The sequence below is a fragment of the Chelonia mydas genome, chromosome 7 (genome assembly GCF_015237465.2).
Source record: "Chelonia mydas isolate rCheMyd1 chromosome 7, rCheMyd1.pri.v2, whole genome shotgun sequence".
Classification (NCBI taxonomy): domain Eukaryota; kingdom Metazoa; phylum Chordata; order Testudines; family Cheloniidae; genus Chelonia; species Chelonia mydas.
Window position 1 is genome coordinate 90,244,846 of NC_057853.1, and position 17,207 is coordinate 90,262,052.

The following is a 17,207-nucleotide window of genomic DNA, read 5'->3' on the forward strand; positions in this document are numbered from 1 at the left end:
CAGATGACGAAGATGTCATCAATATAGTGCAAGTAGAGTAGGGGTATTAGGGGACGAGAGCTGAGGAAGCGCTGTTCAAGTCAGCCATAAAAATGTTGGCATACTGTGGGGCCATGCGGGTACCCATAGCAGTGCCACTGATTTGAAGGTATACATTGTCTCCTAAATGTGAAATAGTTATGGGTAAGGACAAAGTCACAAAGTTCAGCCACCAGGTTTGCCGTGACATTATCGGGGATAGTGTTCCTGACGGCTTGTAGTCCATCTTTGTGTGGAATGTTGGTGTAGATGGCTTCTACATCCATAGTGGCCAGGATGGTGTTTTCAGGAAGATCACCGATGGATTGTAGTTTCCTCAGGAAGTCAGTGGTGTCTCGAAGATAGCTGGGAGTGCTGGTAGCGTAGGGCCTGAGGAGGGAGTCTACATAGCCAGACAATCCTGCTGTCAGGGTGCCAATGCCTGAGATGATGGGGCGCCCAGGATTTCCAGGTTTATGGATCTTGGATAGTAGACAGAATATCCCAGGTCGGGATTCCCAGGGGTGTGTCTGTGCGGATTTGATCTTGTGCTTTTTCAGGGAGTTTCTTGAGCAAATTCTGTAGTTTCTTTTGGTAACCCTCAGTGGGATCAGAGGGTAATGGCTTGTAGAAAGTGGTGCTGGAGAGCTGCCGAGTAGCCTCTTGTTCATATTCCGACCTATTCATGATGACAACAGCACCTCCTTTGTCAGCCTTTTTGATTATGATGTCAGAGTTGTTTCTGAGGCTGTAGATGGCATTGTGTTCTGCACGGCTGAGGTTGTGGGGCAAGTGATGCTGCTTTTCCACAATTTCAGCCCGTGCACGTCGGCGGAAGCACTCTATGTAGAAGTCCAGTCTGCTGTTTCGGCCTTCAGGAGGAGTCCACCTAGAATCCTTCTTTTTGTAGTGTTGGTAGGAGGGTCTCTGTGGATTAGTATGTTGTTCAGAGGAGTGTTGGAAATATTCATTGAGTCGGAGACGTCGAAAATGTGGTAGTCTTATGAAAGAAGAGGGGGGGAAAGCTACCTACACTAGTAACCATGCTTAGAAATATTTCTGAAAAAAAAGGGAAGTTACTTTGAGATGTGGTGTTTGTGTCCACTTCTGGTGTTCAAGTACTGGAGATCAGTATGCTTTAGCCAGTGGTATTAAAGCCTGAATTTTGCAGCTTCTTTTGGCTATGTCTACACTACAGGCCACAGGTATGATTCCCAGTTTGTGTAGCCTTACTTGCGCTAGTTAAGCTAGTGCACTAAAAAATAGTAATGTAGCCGCAGCAGTACAGCTAGTGATGGGGGCACAGGCTAGCCATCCCAGGTACAAACCTGCCTAAGCCCCTGAGTATGTACTTGGGGCAACTGGCCTATGACCTTTGCTGCAGGTACAAGCCTCAAGTGAAAATTCTGCACAGATTATATCCCTAGAGAACTAGAATTATAAAATAAATAATTCTATCCCTCTTCACATGCTATTATGATTAATATTCACAGTAGCACTGATTATGGTGCAAGGTGCTTTCTGAACACTCAGATGTTCCAAAACAATCTCTGCTCCAAGGATCTCACTATCTCAGTGCTGAGTCAGAGTACAAAGTGCTTCTTATGTTATAAACCTTAAAGCTGGTTTGTAAAGGGGGTGTAGCTTCTCTCTAAAGAGCTGGGTTCCAGTAAGCAAGAAGCACATTTCAGCCAAACTGCAGAAACAGGCATCTCTTTTACTTAGAGTAAAAGATATACATTTTAAGCAGTGCATGAAATGTTGTTGTTTTCTACTCCTGTTTACATGAATGGGAATTATGTGGCCATATCCCCAAGCACTGCTTTGCCATGGTATGTGTAGGAATATAGGCCCATATTAGAGTTGGGTGACGTGTGATTTTAAATTGACTTGGGATATTAGCATGACAATCGGCCCAAACGTGGAACCAGAAAGAATGAAATCATGAGAAAGAAGAGTTATTGTTGTGTTAAACTTCAAAATACCAGTTATATTATTTAAAGATTAGGCTGAAGGAATAGAAATGAAACATGGTTAATTGGGTCCCAGCTCAGTAAATAATTGGCTAGATGAGAAACTTGTTCATCTGGCCTTAGCTAAGGTCTAATAATGGGTAGTTACGTCACTTCTTTGTTAAAGGGTATAAAAAAGTAAACTCTTAAAGGGTTCATTGCTAATACTTGACTGACCAAATTGGAGCAAACCAATATGGATCAGAGCACCCCTGAGTTTAGCCCTTTTGTAAGTATCTTGATCACATAGGCCACAGCTTGGTATTGTCCGCAAACTTTATAAGTGTACTCTCTATGCCATTATCTAAATCACTGATGAACAGACTAAAACTGATCCCTGTGGGACCCCACTCAATATGCCCTTTCAGGTTGACTGTGAACCACTAATAACTATTCTCTGGGAATGGTTTTCCAAACAGTTATGCACCCACCTTATAGTAGCTCCATCTAGGGTGTGTTTCCCTATTTTGTTTGTTATTAGTTTGTTCAGCTAATATACTTCAGATGAAAAGCATAAAAGATGCAGTTCCTTTCCACTGTACTGTTATAGAACAGCATTTCACTTTGTTCAGTGCTGTTTGATCATTTAATGCCTATCACTGCTTTGTTACTTTGGAGACTCTGCTTTCTTAGCAGAGCTTATTTTGGGCCTCTGTTTTGAACCTTCAAACACTTATGCATGTGGTCACTGGGCTCAATAGACTATTCATGTGTGTAAAGTTAGTCACATGCATAAGTATCTGCATTATTGGGGCATTACTTTGGGTCTAATAAAGACAACATCCCATTGCCTTCAATAAGAGCCTTTCCTGTGTTAAGACTTCGACATAGGGGCTTTTTTATTGCATCACTATAGTAACAGTTGATTTGGAAAGTTTATAAAATGATGCCCAAATGTGTGAATGGAATTGTTAGATATCCTGACTTTGTATAGATTTGTCAACAGAGAACAACTTTCAAAACTTAGTTTAGAGCTTCAGAAAAAAGTAGGTAGTAATTAACTGAAGGCAATAAGTAAGGAGACATCACCTCTCTTCTGCACTGAACTAGCTCATCCCTGCTAGAAGGAATGAAAGACGAGAGAATTCTAGTGACAGAGACTCATTCCTTCACCCACTGTCCTCCTAAATTCCATGGGAGCCTCTATATGAGTGTTCTATGGACTTTGGTCATTGAGGGTTGAGAGCTGGTGGGTGGAGCAGGGGACATAGAGCTGATGCATGTGACATAATTCCCTGTGAGTTCACAGGGGTTTCTCTTTTAAAATAAATAAATGCTTCACAGAAACACGTTCCCATCTTTTAGAAGTGATAGGGGATTTAGAAGATGGATAGCAAGTAAGACATGGTTCTTCAGAAGCCACACTACCATGGAGGCGGCCAAAGTGGGGTTGGGGCAAGATGCAGTGTAAAGAGAGATGGCCTTCAGGGATTTCCAGAGGATCCTGTGGATTTAGGCAGTCAACAAGTGGAGGCAAAGACCGAATCCTGCCTTCCTTTGGAGGAAAATCTGTTAGTAGGAATTCAGAGTTTCCAGTCTTCTATATATGGGTTTTTCCTATAGAAAGAATGATCTATCTGTAAAGTTTTTTTTAGTTTTTGTAGGCTTTACCAGTCAGAGTGATGAATATTATTTAATGAAAGGATTACTTTGGTCTCACCATTTGTTTCAAATATTTTTGCATTTATCTTCCCTGTATAAATTTAATATGAACACCCGCAAATAATTAGACTGTGTACCTGGGGTACTAGAAATGGCTGCTTAATCTTCCATTAAATTAGAAATTCAACTACGGCTATTTTGGATTTGTCGTGCTGCCCAGAAATAAATGAAATCCCAGGGGATTATACTGGAATTTTGCTATTTTTATAAATATTTTATTATGGACTTATTAGGTGCCAGGAGGAAATTTAAAATGGTGTAACTTGTACATTACATGAAAGTTAATTCAAAAGAGATGAGATGATACACTAACATGTCAGTATTAGTGAAGCCCTTTGCTTTTGGAGCCCTCTCTTAAAATTTACAGCTGTTGTACATGATAAAATTGCTAATGACTCTAGATTTTAATTATTAAAATACCCAGCTTATTCTTCCTGGGGAGCATGGGGGGAAATGCATATGCTCTTATAGAGGTCAGCTCACCTCTTTGGCAGAGAAACTTTCAGGAGGGAGCACAGAAATCTTCTTTCTGGAATCCTTGTAAATAGTGTCCTCTAAGGGAGGATTTGATGGCTCTGGTGAACTTGTGGGACTTGGAGAGGAGGAGAGAGGGTGTTAGACCTTCCTAACCTCTCGGATCATTTTGAATTTTAATTCTATCCTCCAAAACACTTGCAACCCCTCCCAGCTTGGTTTTGTCTGCAAACTTTATAAGTGTACTCTCTATGCCATTATCTAGAGACCACTCTGGCTTAACCAGGAGATCTTCAATGATCTAAAACTCAAAAAAGAGTCCTACAAAAAGTGGAAACTCAGTCAAGTTACAAAGGATGAATATAAACAAATAACACAAGTATGTAGGGACAAAATTAGAAAAGCCAAGGCACAAAATGAGATCAAACTAGCTAGGGACATAAAAGGAAACAAGAAAACATTACACAAATACATTTAGAAGCAAGAGGAAGACCAAGGACAGAATAGGCCAGTTACTCAATAAGGGGGGAAAGGCAATAACAGAAAATGTGGAAAAGGCAAAGGTGCTTAATGACTTCTTTGTTTCAGTTTTCACCAAGCAGTTTGGTGGCAATTGGACATCTAACATAGTAAATGCCAGTGAAGATGAGGTAGGATCAGAGTCTAAAATATGGAAAGAACAAGTCAAAAATTACTTAGACAAGTTAGATGTCTTCAAATCACAGGGGCCTGATGAAACGCACCCTAGAATATCCAAGGAGCTGACTGAGGAGATATCTGAGCCATTAGCAATTATCTTTGAAAAGTCATGGAACATGTGAGAGATTCCAAAAGACTGGAAAATGGCAAATATAGTGCCCATCTATAAAAAGGAAAATAAGGACAACCCGGGGAATTACAGACCAGTCAGCTTAACTTGTGTACCCAGAAAGATAATGGAGCAAATAATTAAGCAATCAATTTGCAAAGACCTAGAAGATAATAAGGTGATAAATAACAATTAGCATTGATTTGTCAAGAACAAATCATGTCAAACCAACCTGATAGCTTTCTTTGACAGGGTAACAAGCCTTGTGGATAGGGAGAAAGTGGTAGATGTGGTATATCTTGACTTTAGTAAAGCTTTTGATACTGTCTTGCATGACCTTCTCATAAATAAACTAGGGAAATACAACCTAGATGGAGCTACTATAAGGTGGATGCATAAGTGGTTGGAAAATCATTCCCAGAGAGTAGTTGTCAATGGTTCACAGTCATGCTGGAAGGGCAGAATGAGTGGGGTTCACAGGGATCGGTTCTGGGTCCGGTTCTGTTCAATATCTTCATCAATAATTTAGATAATGGCATAGAGAGTACACTTACAAAGTTTGCGGATGATACCAAGCTGGGATTCCAAGTGCTTTGGAGGATAGGATTAACATTCAAAATGATCTGGACAAACTGATCTGGTCTGAAGAAAATAGGATTAAATTCAATAAGGACAAATGCAAAGTACTCCATTTAGGAAGGAACAATCAGTTGAACACATACAAAATGGAAAATGACTGCCTAGGAAGGAGTACTGCAGAAAGGGATCTGGCGGTCATAGGATCCACAAGCTAACTATGAGTCAACAGTGTTACACTGTTGCAAAAAAGTAAACATTATCTGGGCTGTATTAGCACGAGTGTTGCAAGCAAGACATGAGGAGCAATTCTTCTGCTCTACTCCATTTTCAAAGGTCAATAATGTCAAAGTATTTACACCAAGTGAAATTAAAGGCACGCTTCCCATCCTATATCCCACTACTCTCCATCCACCTTCTGCTGCGTGCAGTTTTTCTTTTAACCTGGGCAGTACTGAGAGAATCTCTTTGTATGCTGTGTTTATGTAACTTTTGTTAGTGTGAGCATAAACCAATAGACTGCACCAGTAGATTAGGAAGCAGGAGCTGTCAACGTGAAATCAATTTCTCTATTAATAAAATGCTCCCACTGCAAATATTGATAAAATTATTCTTTTCTGCAAGCAAATTGTGAAAAAGAAGAGAGATAATGATCCAGAAACATAACACCTGCTTTTTTCCCAGATCTTCTAGTTACCTTTGTAGAGAACAGAATCACAGAATTGGCCCATATGACAGATAAGATGATAGTTCAAACATAGTATCTGGGAGTTATGTACAATGAAATAGTTTAGACTAGCAGATCAACCCCCTTTTAAAAATATCCTAGATTTAGTTTTATTCGGCTAAAGTAATCAAATAAATGTCTAAGTGCAACAACTACTGATTCTATTTAGTAAAAATGCCTTGGGTCATAACTTATCAGAAAAGTAAATTGCTTATCAAAACCCCTATAACTGGACAATACTAAATATTCCCTGGTTTAAAGATGAACCTTGATAATACTTACAGCATCATACTTCAAATAAATGTCATGAGTTTCCAGTAAACTATCAAATATAGCAATTACAATTAAGGGTTTGTCTCCATGGGAAGAAAAGCCCAGAATAGCAAGTGCAGAATAGCTATTCTACATTAGCTCCCAGTGTGGATGCTCTTTCACACTGAGCACCTTTGTGCAGTTTAGCTTAATCCAGTGGATTAAACTAAACCACACAAAGCCAGAGGCATTCAGTGCAGAGTAAGTGTGTCTGCACAGGGAAGCTAGCACAGAGTAGCTATTGCACTTTAAATTTACATCTAGCTATTTTTCACTCATTTCCCCATGTACACAAGCTCTTACCAAAAGAACCAGAAGCAAATAATATTTCAGACAGGAGAACATTTATTTTAGCTAGGTTTACTCAATTTAGTGAAATAACCATGAGGTTAGGAAAAAGAACAGGAGTATTTGTGGCACCTTAAAGACTAACAAATTTATTTGAGCATAAGCTTTCGTGGGCTACAGCCCACTTCATCAGATGCATAGAATGGAACGTATAGTAAGAAGATATATATACATACAGAGAACATGTAAAGATGGAAGTTGTCATACCAACTCTAAGAGGCAACAGAAAAGCTTCAAGAACAGGTTTCAACGAGAAACTGCTGAACTAGAATTAATTTGCAAACTACCATTAACTTGGTCTTGAATAGAGACTGGGAGTGGGTGGGTCATTACACAAATTGAATCTATTTCCCTATGTTAAGTATCCTCACATCTTCTTGTCAACTGTCTGAAATGGGCCATCTTGATTATCACTACAAAAGTTTTTTTTTTTCTCCTGTTGATAATAGCTCATCTTAATTAATTAGCCTCTTAAGAGTTGGTATGGCAACTTCCACCTTCTCATGTTTGCTGTATGTATATATATCTTCTTACTACATGTTCCATTCTATGCATCTTATGAAGTGGGCTGTAGCCCATGAAAGCTTATGCTCAAATAAATTTGTTAGTCTCTAAGGTGCCACAAGTACTCCTGTTCTTTTTGCGGATACAGACTAACACGGCTGCTACTCTGAAACATGAGTTTGGGATTTGTATTCATTTTTTTCATTAACAGATGGTAATTTGCACAGCAAAAGTTCTACCATTTAACTGGACTAAAATATATTTCATACAGGGCTTGGCAATTTTTGGTTTCTGCTTATTTAAGCACTATATTTTTATCTTCCTCCATTGTATGGGCTCTCGTGAAGAAGGAATGCATTTGTTCAACTATTCAAGAGTGCTTTTCCACTCTGACATTTTTGGTACTAATAGGATAACTCAGATGTCCTTCTTTTCAAAGACAGTGACACATGCATATGGTTGGATATTAGGAAAAACTTTTTCACTAGGAGGGTGGTGAAGCACTGGAATGCATTACCTAGGGAGGTGGTGGAATCTTCTTCCTTTGAAGTTTTTAAGGTCAGGCTTGACAAAGCCCTGGCTGGGATGATTTAGTTGGGGATTGGTCCTGCTTTGAGCAGGGGGTTGGACTAGATGACCTCCTGCGGTCCCTTCCAACCCTGATATTCTATGATTCATATACCTCTGGCATGGAAATAAGAACCAAATAGTTGGAGGTCCTAACCCAGTTCTGCCAATAAACTATAAATACTAGTTTTCCAGTAGTTGCATTTTAATCACACTCTTTAAAAATTACTTCTGCACATGCATCCTTCAAACCCTTAGCTGTGGTACCCTCTAATTTGGGGAGCTAGAAATAAGAAGATGCTCAGCTTTAATTTTTTTAAGTAAGGTTTTAGTCAGTTTTCTAGCAAACTACTTGTATAAACATCAACTGACAGCTAGAGAATAAAGGGACACGTAGCTGTGATCCACTTCTTGGGTAGGAGGGGTCTTAAAGATCCTCCGTCATGTCTCACTTTAAAGAAAGGGTGAGTCACTTAAGTTGCACATATCCCAAGGAATAAATATGTTTAATCCTTCCTGTAATCCATCAGACAGTCCTGTGCGGAGTGGTGTGATCACGGTGGACAAGAGTTGTTTAGGTTTTTGAGAGCAGCAACAAACAGATGTTCCACAGTCCTATGCCAATAATGACCTATTTCTAATAGTACCAATACTTCAGATTCCTAACTGACCGCTTCCACATGAATGATGTAAACTGAGCTCCTCAATAAACACATTTTCTAGTTTCATATACCTTCAGGCAGAGAAACTATGTTAATATATCTGTTTGAACTGCAGTATCATTTCGAAGTTTGCTTGCTTTAAATTGTTGATCTGTGGGCTGAGTTGGCATAGCAACATAACAATGACAATTTTTTTGAGGAGGCAGTAGGTAGTATTCTGAACAGCCTTTGTCAACTTGCTATTTTAGAATTAAATACTAATCTCTCCTTTGTCAAAACTCAGCCTTGATTCCATATACTATTGCTGTCAGATTTACTGTATTAGTAGAAATATGTTTTCTAGGGAACATTCATATTACAGTTTGCATATTTTGAAGCCCATCATGTAAACCCCAACTGCTCAGCATATTTATAGCAATTCAGTATCACAGAGAAAAGCACTAGATATATTAATATTATTAATAATAACCAAAGTGTGGCTAGCTAGCCATAACAAATCTGTTTATCCAGGGAATTCAAAACCTTTTTCTATTTATGAATTTCTGCAGGCTGGATTTGTTATGATTTTGTACATTATTCAGATTTGAATAGTTTTAAGCAAAAATATTTCAGCCTATGTATAGCTCAGTGTATTGCTCAGCCGCTATTCACTGTAACAATTGCCTGGTATATTTGCTGTTCATAATTTTAGTCATGTTTATATGATTTCTCACCTAAGTCACATGTCAGTTTTCCTGCTACCTGACTGAAAATTTGAAATTTTTACAAGCTTCACAGCCTTGGCAAAGCTCCCTCAGCCAGCCTCTCACCAGGCAGTTGTGCTTTTAAGCTGCTCTTGGTCTGGATAGGCTCTAGCACTGTCTTTGTCTCCAGTCTCTATGGTGTACTCCTTTGGCACAGCCTCTCTGTTTGGTACCCCTTCAGGAAAAGGGACTCCGTAAGCCAGCTGCCTTATGCCCCAACACCAGTACTGAGCACTCTCTAAGCCTCCCATTATTTTAAGCACACTCTTCCTAGAGCTCCACTGTTATGGGCACTCTAGTTTATAGTCTGTCCCTTCAGGGACACATAATATTTGAAGCAAATAAACATAGAATTTGCAAAAGGATTTCTAAGACAATCAATTTACTTTAGAGACAGCACAGGAGATATACAGATCTAGGTAAAACAATAAACACCTGCACTCTGTTCCCTGCCTCAGTTTCCTCACAACTCTTGAGCATTCTTTAGGATTTGGATCAGTGTTCTTTTAGGATTACAAGTCCTCTCTTTTTGGACGAAGTCTGCTGGATCAGGGCTTCTCCTCCCATATGTCTTTCTCTGACCCCTGCTCTGGCTGGTCTGGACAAGACCTGCTGTTGTACATTCCTTGGTGGATGCCGGATTAACAGGATCCTGAAGAGTGTGCTGTACTCTGAAATTCGCAAAGGGTCTAGAAAGAGAGTCCGATCGCTGCACAGATTTTGGGATGCTTGTAAAGATGACTTAATATCCTTTGGACTCTCTGTGGACGATTGGAAAAGAGGTGCAGAATGCCATTCTGGTTGACAGAGTCGGCTTGTAGATGGAGCGAGGCGTTGCAAGGCGGGCGGGCTGGATCAAGCTTTGTGATGACCAGTGTCACAGGAGGAAATAATCTGCTGCTCAGATTCAAGAGTATTGCTAGCGCGTGGATGTGCCCTACCTTTGGACCGGACTGTCACCTGTGCATCGGACTCAGCAGCTATCAAAGAACTCATCGGCACATACACCATGCTCTGTAAAGAGCAACACTGCAATGGATAGTGAATGCTTCCAAACTCAGATAGAACGAGTTACAATTGTGCAACCTGGAGGTGACAAAAGTATATGTGTAGGTGCTCATCTGAGAGGACTTGTTGAACCTCCTAACCAAATATACATGAAAGAAGGAATTGCTCACTCTAGTGGTAGCTTCCAGGAGTAGTTAGGTGGCTAGCTAGGCCCCTGAGACTTTGCACTACCTTGACCATCTACAATATGGCACCCTCAATCACTAGTGGTGATAACACATTGGCAAGTTCCTCAAAATGTTTCCCCTTTTTTAATAGTATCATTTCTATCTTTCCTGCAGTTTTGTTTTGAGTTCTTCATATATTTCCCCATAGTCCCACAGTCATTATGGCAGCTAGGTGGTCTCAGTTTATTTTATGAGATGTGTTGTCTACAATGAAGTTCAGATATCCCAGAAAAAACAATCTTGAGGTTTCCATTATCAGGCTAGGTAGAATCTGTTAGTCCTTCTGGGAAATTATCTGGGCTGTTGTTGAGTGTTTTGGCTGGAAGTCTGCATATCAGAAGTGTTCCTGGGTTCAGTGTACTGATGGTTATGAGAATTGAAATCCTACCCGTACTGAAGTCAGTGCGAGTTTTTGCCATTGACTTCAGTGGGTCCAGGATTTCACCCAGAATGTATACACACCATATATCCATGGTTGGACTAAATGCAGGAACAACTGTTGCACTAGACACCTTAGGGTGCCTAGTTGGGCAGCACTTAGTTTTGTTATGTTTTGAAAACACTGAGTATTTGATAAATGTCTCATTTCCAGGGGCTGAGAGAATTACTGACTTTTTAGCAGATCACCATATGTTTAAAAACTTTTTTGCTTTGGTGAGATTAGCTAAATCAAGATAAATGGCTCGTGGGGATATGAAAGCTCATTATTATAAATGCCTCTCTCCGTGTGGATAATGAAGGCCTGGATAAGAGCTAAAGAAAAAAATGGCCTCTGCAGGCCCAGTGACATTTCTACTGGGTGGGTTGGCTCACTACAATATTAATATCTACTTAAGCACTTCCAAGTTTTGGTAAACAAAAACATTTACTGTTTCAAACAAATTAAATTAAATTTGATATGAAAATGATTGTAACATAACTGCAACATAGAATCATAGAATACCAGGGTTGGAACGGACCTCAGGAGGTCATCTAGTCCAACCCCCTGCTCAAAGCAGGACCAATCCCCAACTAAATCATCCCAGCCAGGGCTTTGTCAAGCCTGACCTTAAAAACTTCCAAGGAAGGAGATTCTACCACCTCCCTAGGTAACGCATTCCAGTGTTTCACCACCCTCCTAGTGAAAAAGTTTTTCCTACTATCCAACCTAAACCTCCCCCACTGCAACTTGAGACCATTACTCCTTATTCTGTCATCAGCTACCACTGAGAACAGTTTAGATCCATCCTCTTTGGAACCCCCTTTCAGGTAGCTGAAAGCAGCTATCAAATCCCTCCTCATTCTTCTCTTCTGCAGACTAAACAATCCCAGTTCCCAGCCTCTCCTCATAAGTCATGCGTTCCAGTCCCCTAATCATTTTTGTTGCCCTCCACTGGATGTTTTCCAATTTTTCCACATCCTTCTTGTAGTGTGGGGCCCAAAACTGGACACAGTACTCCAGATGAGGCCTCATCAATGTCAAATAGAGGGGAATGATCACATCCCTCGATCTGCTGGCAATGCCCCTACATATACATCCCAAAATACCATTGGCCTTCTTGGCAACAAGGGCACACTGTTGACTCATATCCAGCTTCTCGTCCACTGTAACCCCTAGGTCCTTTTCTGCAGAGCTGCTGCCGAGCCATTCGGTCCCTAATCTGTAGCGGTGAATGGGATTCTTCCGTCCTAAGTGCAGGACTCTGCACTTGTCCTTGTTGAACTTCATCAGATTTTTTTTGGCCCAACCCTCTAATTTGTCTAGGTCCCTCTGTGTCCTATCCCTACCCTCCAGCATATCTACCTCTTTTCCCAGTTTAGTGTCATCTGCAAACTTGCTGAGGGTGCAATCCACACCATCCTCCAGATATTGAACAAAACCGGCCCAAGGACCGACCCTTGGGGCACTCCACTTGATACCGGCTGCCAACTAGACATGGAGCCATTGATCACTACCTGTTGAGCCTGACACTCTAGCCAACTTTCTATCCACATTATAGTCCATTCATCCAGCCCATTCCTCTTTAACTTGCTGACAAGAATACTGTGGGAGACCGTGTCCAAAGCTTTGCTAAAGTCAAGGAACAACACGTTCACCGCTTTTCCCCTCATCCACAGAGCCAGTTATCTCATCATAGAAGGCAATTAGATTAGTCAGGCATGACTTGCCCTTGGTGAATACATGCTGACTGTTCCTAATCACTTTCCTCTCCTCTAAGTGCTTCAGAATTGATTCCTTGAGGACCTGCTCCATGACCTGCTCAAAGATCAGACCATGCAAAAGTTTCCTAAATTTATCACAGGTACTTTTAACTGTCGCATTTGTTTATACAGTTACCTGCTCAGTAACCCTAATTCATTTTTATAATACATTGCATAAAGGCAAATATTTTTTATATCACCCTTCATGTAAAAATAGCTTTCAGCATATTAAGTCGGATCCCCTCTTTGAAGTCAATGGCAAAATTCTCATTGATTTCATTGGGAACTGAATACGCACGTTATTTGGAAAACACCTGTTTGGTCACTCTTGGCAGACTAGATCTACAGATTTAAAATACATGCTACTTCCTCACCCATAAATGCTTAGAACACAACTCAGAAGTTTACACGTGCTTATTATGAATAGAAATGTGTGAACAGCTGGGTCATTTTATTTTTCTTTTTAGTTAGTGTGTGTCTCATATAAATAATGAGGAGATGGGTGTTGAGTAGCAGTTGCATGGGAGTTTGGGGACTGTGTATGAGGTCAGTTACCTTGTCACATTGCTGGGTTATTTGTTTTGATACAGTGGAATTATTAAATCCTTTTTATGTAATATATTTTTGAAAGATTGGTGCCTGGAGCATTATATGGTCACTTTTTTTTAGCTTTTAAAACTCTCAATAAATAAAAAAAAACTGTCAGAGGTTTCTTATTCAATAGCTCTCCTCTTCCTCATGCATGAACTTTTCACACTTTTCAGTAAAAGTACCTTGCAGAGGGATTATTATTAATTTCAGAGGCTCAGGATCTGTTACTGTTACTGAAGTAACATGGTTTTGGTAATTAAATATTCATGGTAAATAGGCCCAATGGGATGGGATATTAGATGGGGTGGGATCTGAGTTACCCAGGAAAGAATTTTCTGTAGTATCTGGCTGGTGAATCTTGCCCATATGCTCAGGGTTTAGCTGATTGCCATATTTGGGGTCGGGAAGGAATTTTCCTCCAGGGCAGAGTGGAAGAGGCCCTGGAGGCTTTTCACCTTCCTCTGTAGCATGGGGCACGGGTCACTTGCTGGAGGATTCTCTGCTCCTTGAAGTCTTTAAACCACGATTTGAGGACTTCAATAGCTCAGACATAGGTGAGAGGTTTTTCGCAGGAGTGGGTGGGTGAAATTCTGTGGCCTGCGTTGTGCAGGAGGTCAGACTAGATGATCATAATGGTCCCTTCTGATCTTAGTATCTATGAATCTATGTACAGTTATCCTTTAGCTACCATAGCATATAGCTGCAATAATAATCCCACGGTCTTGATACTGTTAAACGTCCAGTTGGGAATAAAGACGATAGGAGTCGATTGTTTTCACACCTGATCTTTGGAAAAATTAAGGAATTAGCTGTTTGGCAGCTATTAGAATATTCTATATGGTCAGCTGCCTAAGGATGCCCTTCAAAACCTGACTAAGCTAAGTAAATTTCACTGATTGGCAGACAGCCAGCACGAGGTCTATGTCCCACAAAAGTCCCACTTAAAATAGAACTTAAGTACTTCATTGGCACTTAAGTGTTGCATAGGTCATGTTCTGTCTCTCTCTGCAGAGGGGTGAATTTCACTCATGGTGAACAATGGGGGACCTGCTTTGAACAATGGGGCTATGAACTATGAAACACTGATTCAAAAATATTGATACAGTGGGTGAGAGATTCTCTTGCACTGACATCCTGCTCTAAACGCTACCAACTGATAAGACCCCATCTGCCAACTGGGGAGAGCCAGTGTACAGCATGTCCTGTCCCTTGTGCCGGGGGACAATGGGTGTGCAAGCTCCTCTACCCTCATCGTGTCTCAACCCTGATCAAAGTAGGCCACAATGTAAGAGGTTAGTCTCCATACTAGGCTAATTTTGTCTGAGTATTGTCACTTAGTAGATAAAGGAAATTCTCTGCTTTATCTTAAGCACATTAAATATGCTATAGTAAAAATATAGACTAGTAAGAAATAAGGTAAAAATTCCAATTTTTGAAGAAGAGAAAACTTTTCCTGTGATTATACCAATTGTTGTCAATTCATATGAATAATATCATGGGAGTGTTATGGGTTGGAAAAAATAAAATCCAAGGTAAAATTACACAGAATAATGTGAGATAATAAGAAACATGCCAAAATCCAGCACTCCTGGTTGTTAGTTTATTCCTCACAACTAAAAAAGTAGGCATATTTATTTTAAAACTGAAGAAGAAATAAGTGTGCTGAGGTGCTAGCAACATTAAGTAGCTGAGCTGTACAAGTAGAAACCATTCAGAATGCTGTGCATCCTTATGGAATTAAGGGGATTAGCAAAACGATGCATCGTATCACTAAGAAATATTTTTTTACATCATGGAATTGGAGAAAAGTAAACCTTCTATGAAGGAAAAATGAAGGAAAAAGAAAGAAAAGTGGTCTTAGATTTGGAGGGATAAGTGCAACTTTTATCTGTAGTGAAATAATGGAAAAATCACCAAAAAAAAATCACCAAACCTCTAGACTAAGAGAATTATGAAAAATACAGAGTATGGGCTTATAAAAATTAGATTTTATCGCCATAAAAACTGAATAGCTCTTTTGTAGAAACATGCCCATATAACTCCCAAACATTAGGAGGGCTCAGAATCTGGCTCTGGACTCGGATCTAAATTTTCCAAATGGCTTGTACAGTTTCTTTCTACTGAGTGAAATCAAAGTCACAGTTTTGAGGACACTGAAAGTTCAGGGTGTTTGAAATTTGGATACAAAAAAAATTAGATGGCTTCACACTGTAAAATTTGTAGAACTAGAAATTAGTGGCTGCATGTAAAGTGGCAGGTGTAACAGAGTTGGGTTTTAGAACAGCATTTCATGAAGTGAAATCTTAGTCTCAAAATTAATTAATGTGGCTTGAGCATGAACACAACCATCTGGCTTGAAAACTGGCCAAGGGACCATGGACAAGTGTTATGATCAATGAATCATATTGATAGGAGAAGTCTAGTTAGGATATCACAAAAGGATATCTTGAGGTCTGGCTTTTATTAATGAAAATACTAACTATCTAGAAGAAGAAGTAAAGAGCATGTTATTGACATTTTCTGATACTAAGGGACAGGTTGTGATGGCCTCTGCATGACCACTTGGGAGGAGAGGTTTGGCATACAAGAAGCATCTCACAATACCAGTCCCTGGGATCAGGGAAGTGCAGGAACTGCTCATTACTGCTTCCTCTGGGTGAGGAGGAGGTGCTACAACTTGCCTGAGAAAAGCCGGGAGAAAGACTCCTCTCTACCTTACACTGGGACACAGAGTGGGGGTGGCATACATTAGGGAACACTCTGTGTCACCCTAATGTCCAATGCAAAGTGCAACCTTCCTTCCCACCACCCAAATGGCCATGTAGAGAGAGCAGCAGAGAGAGATTGTGCCTGCCTGAGGCACAATTTCCCTGGTGCTACTCCTGAGTGGGGCAGCTCTGCATTGCCCCAATGTAGGGCCTTCACATAAATGCTAAGAACTAGCCCTAATCTGAGGTGGGAGGACAGAGAAATAACCCAAAGACACTTAGAAACATGGGCGGACAATGTCAAAATGGAACTCAACTTGGAAAAATACAATAATGTTTAAAACACACACAGACATACATATGAATAAACAAAATCCAGGTGGAAGACTGAACCAGAATCCTGAGCTGAGTAGAACCCTCTGAAAGCAGGGACAGAAATTTCCTGAACACAGGGACTAGAACTATCACTGATGGCAGGAAAAAAAATTTCTAAGGGGGTGCCATTCAAAAATCTAGATCAATAGATTGGAGGACAGGCAAAATGCTAACTATTTAACTATGCAGTGTAAGCATAGCTGTGTCAGCTCCAGAATATTAGAGGGACAAGGTGCCTGAGGCAATATCTTTTATTGGATCAACTTCTGTTGGCAAGAGAGACAAGCTTTCACAGATCCGAAGAAGAGCTCTGTGGGCTCGAAAGCTTTTCTCTGTCACCAACAGAAGTTGGTCCAATAAAAGATATTGCCTCATGCACCTTGTCCCTCTAACTATTTAACTAGGGCCATGTCTACACTAAAGAGCTTACAGCAGCACAGCTGTACCGATGCAGCTGCACTGCTGTTAGGTTTCCTCGTGTAGCTGTTCCATGCTGAGGGGAGAGAGCTCTCCCGTTGACAGAATAAAACCAACTCCATGAGCGGCGGTAGCTCTGTTGGAAGCTCTCCTGCTGACATAGCGCTGTGCACACTACCACTTACGCTGATAAAATTTGTGGTGTGTTTTTTCCCCTGACCAACGTAAGTTTTGCCAACGTAAGTGGTAGTGTAGTAGACGTGGCCTAAATTTTCATACACAGACTT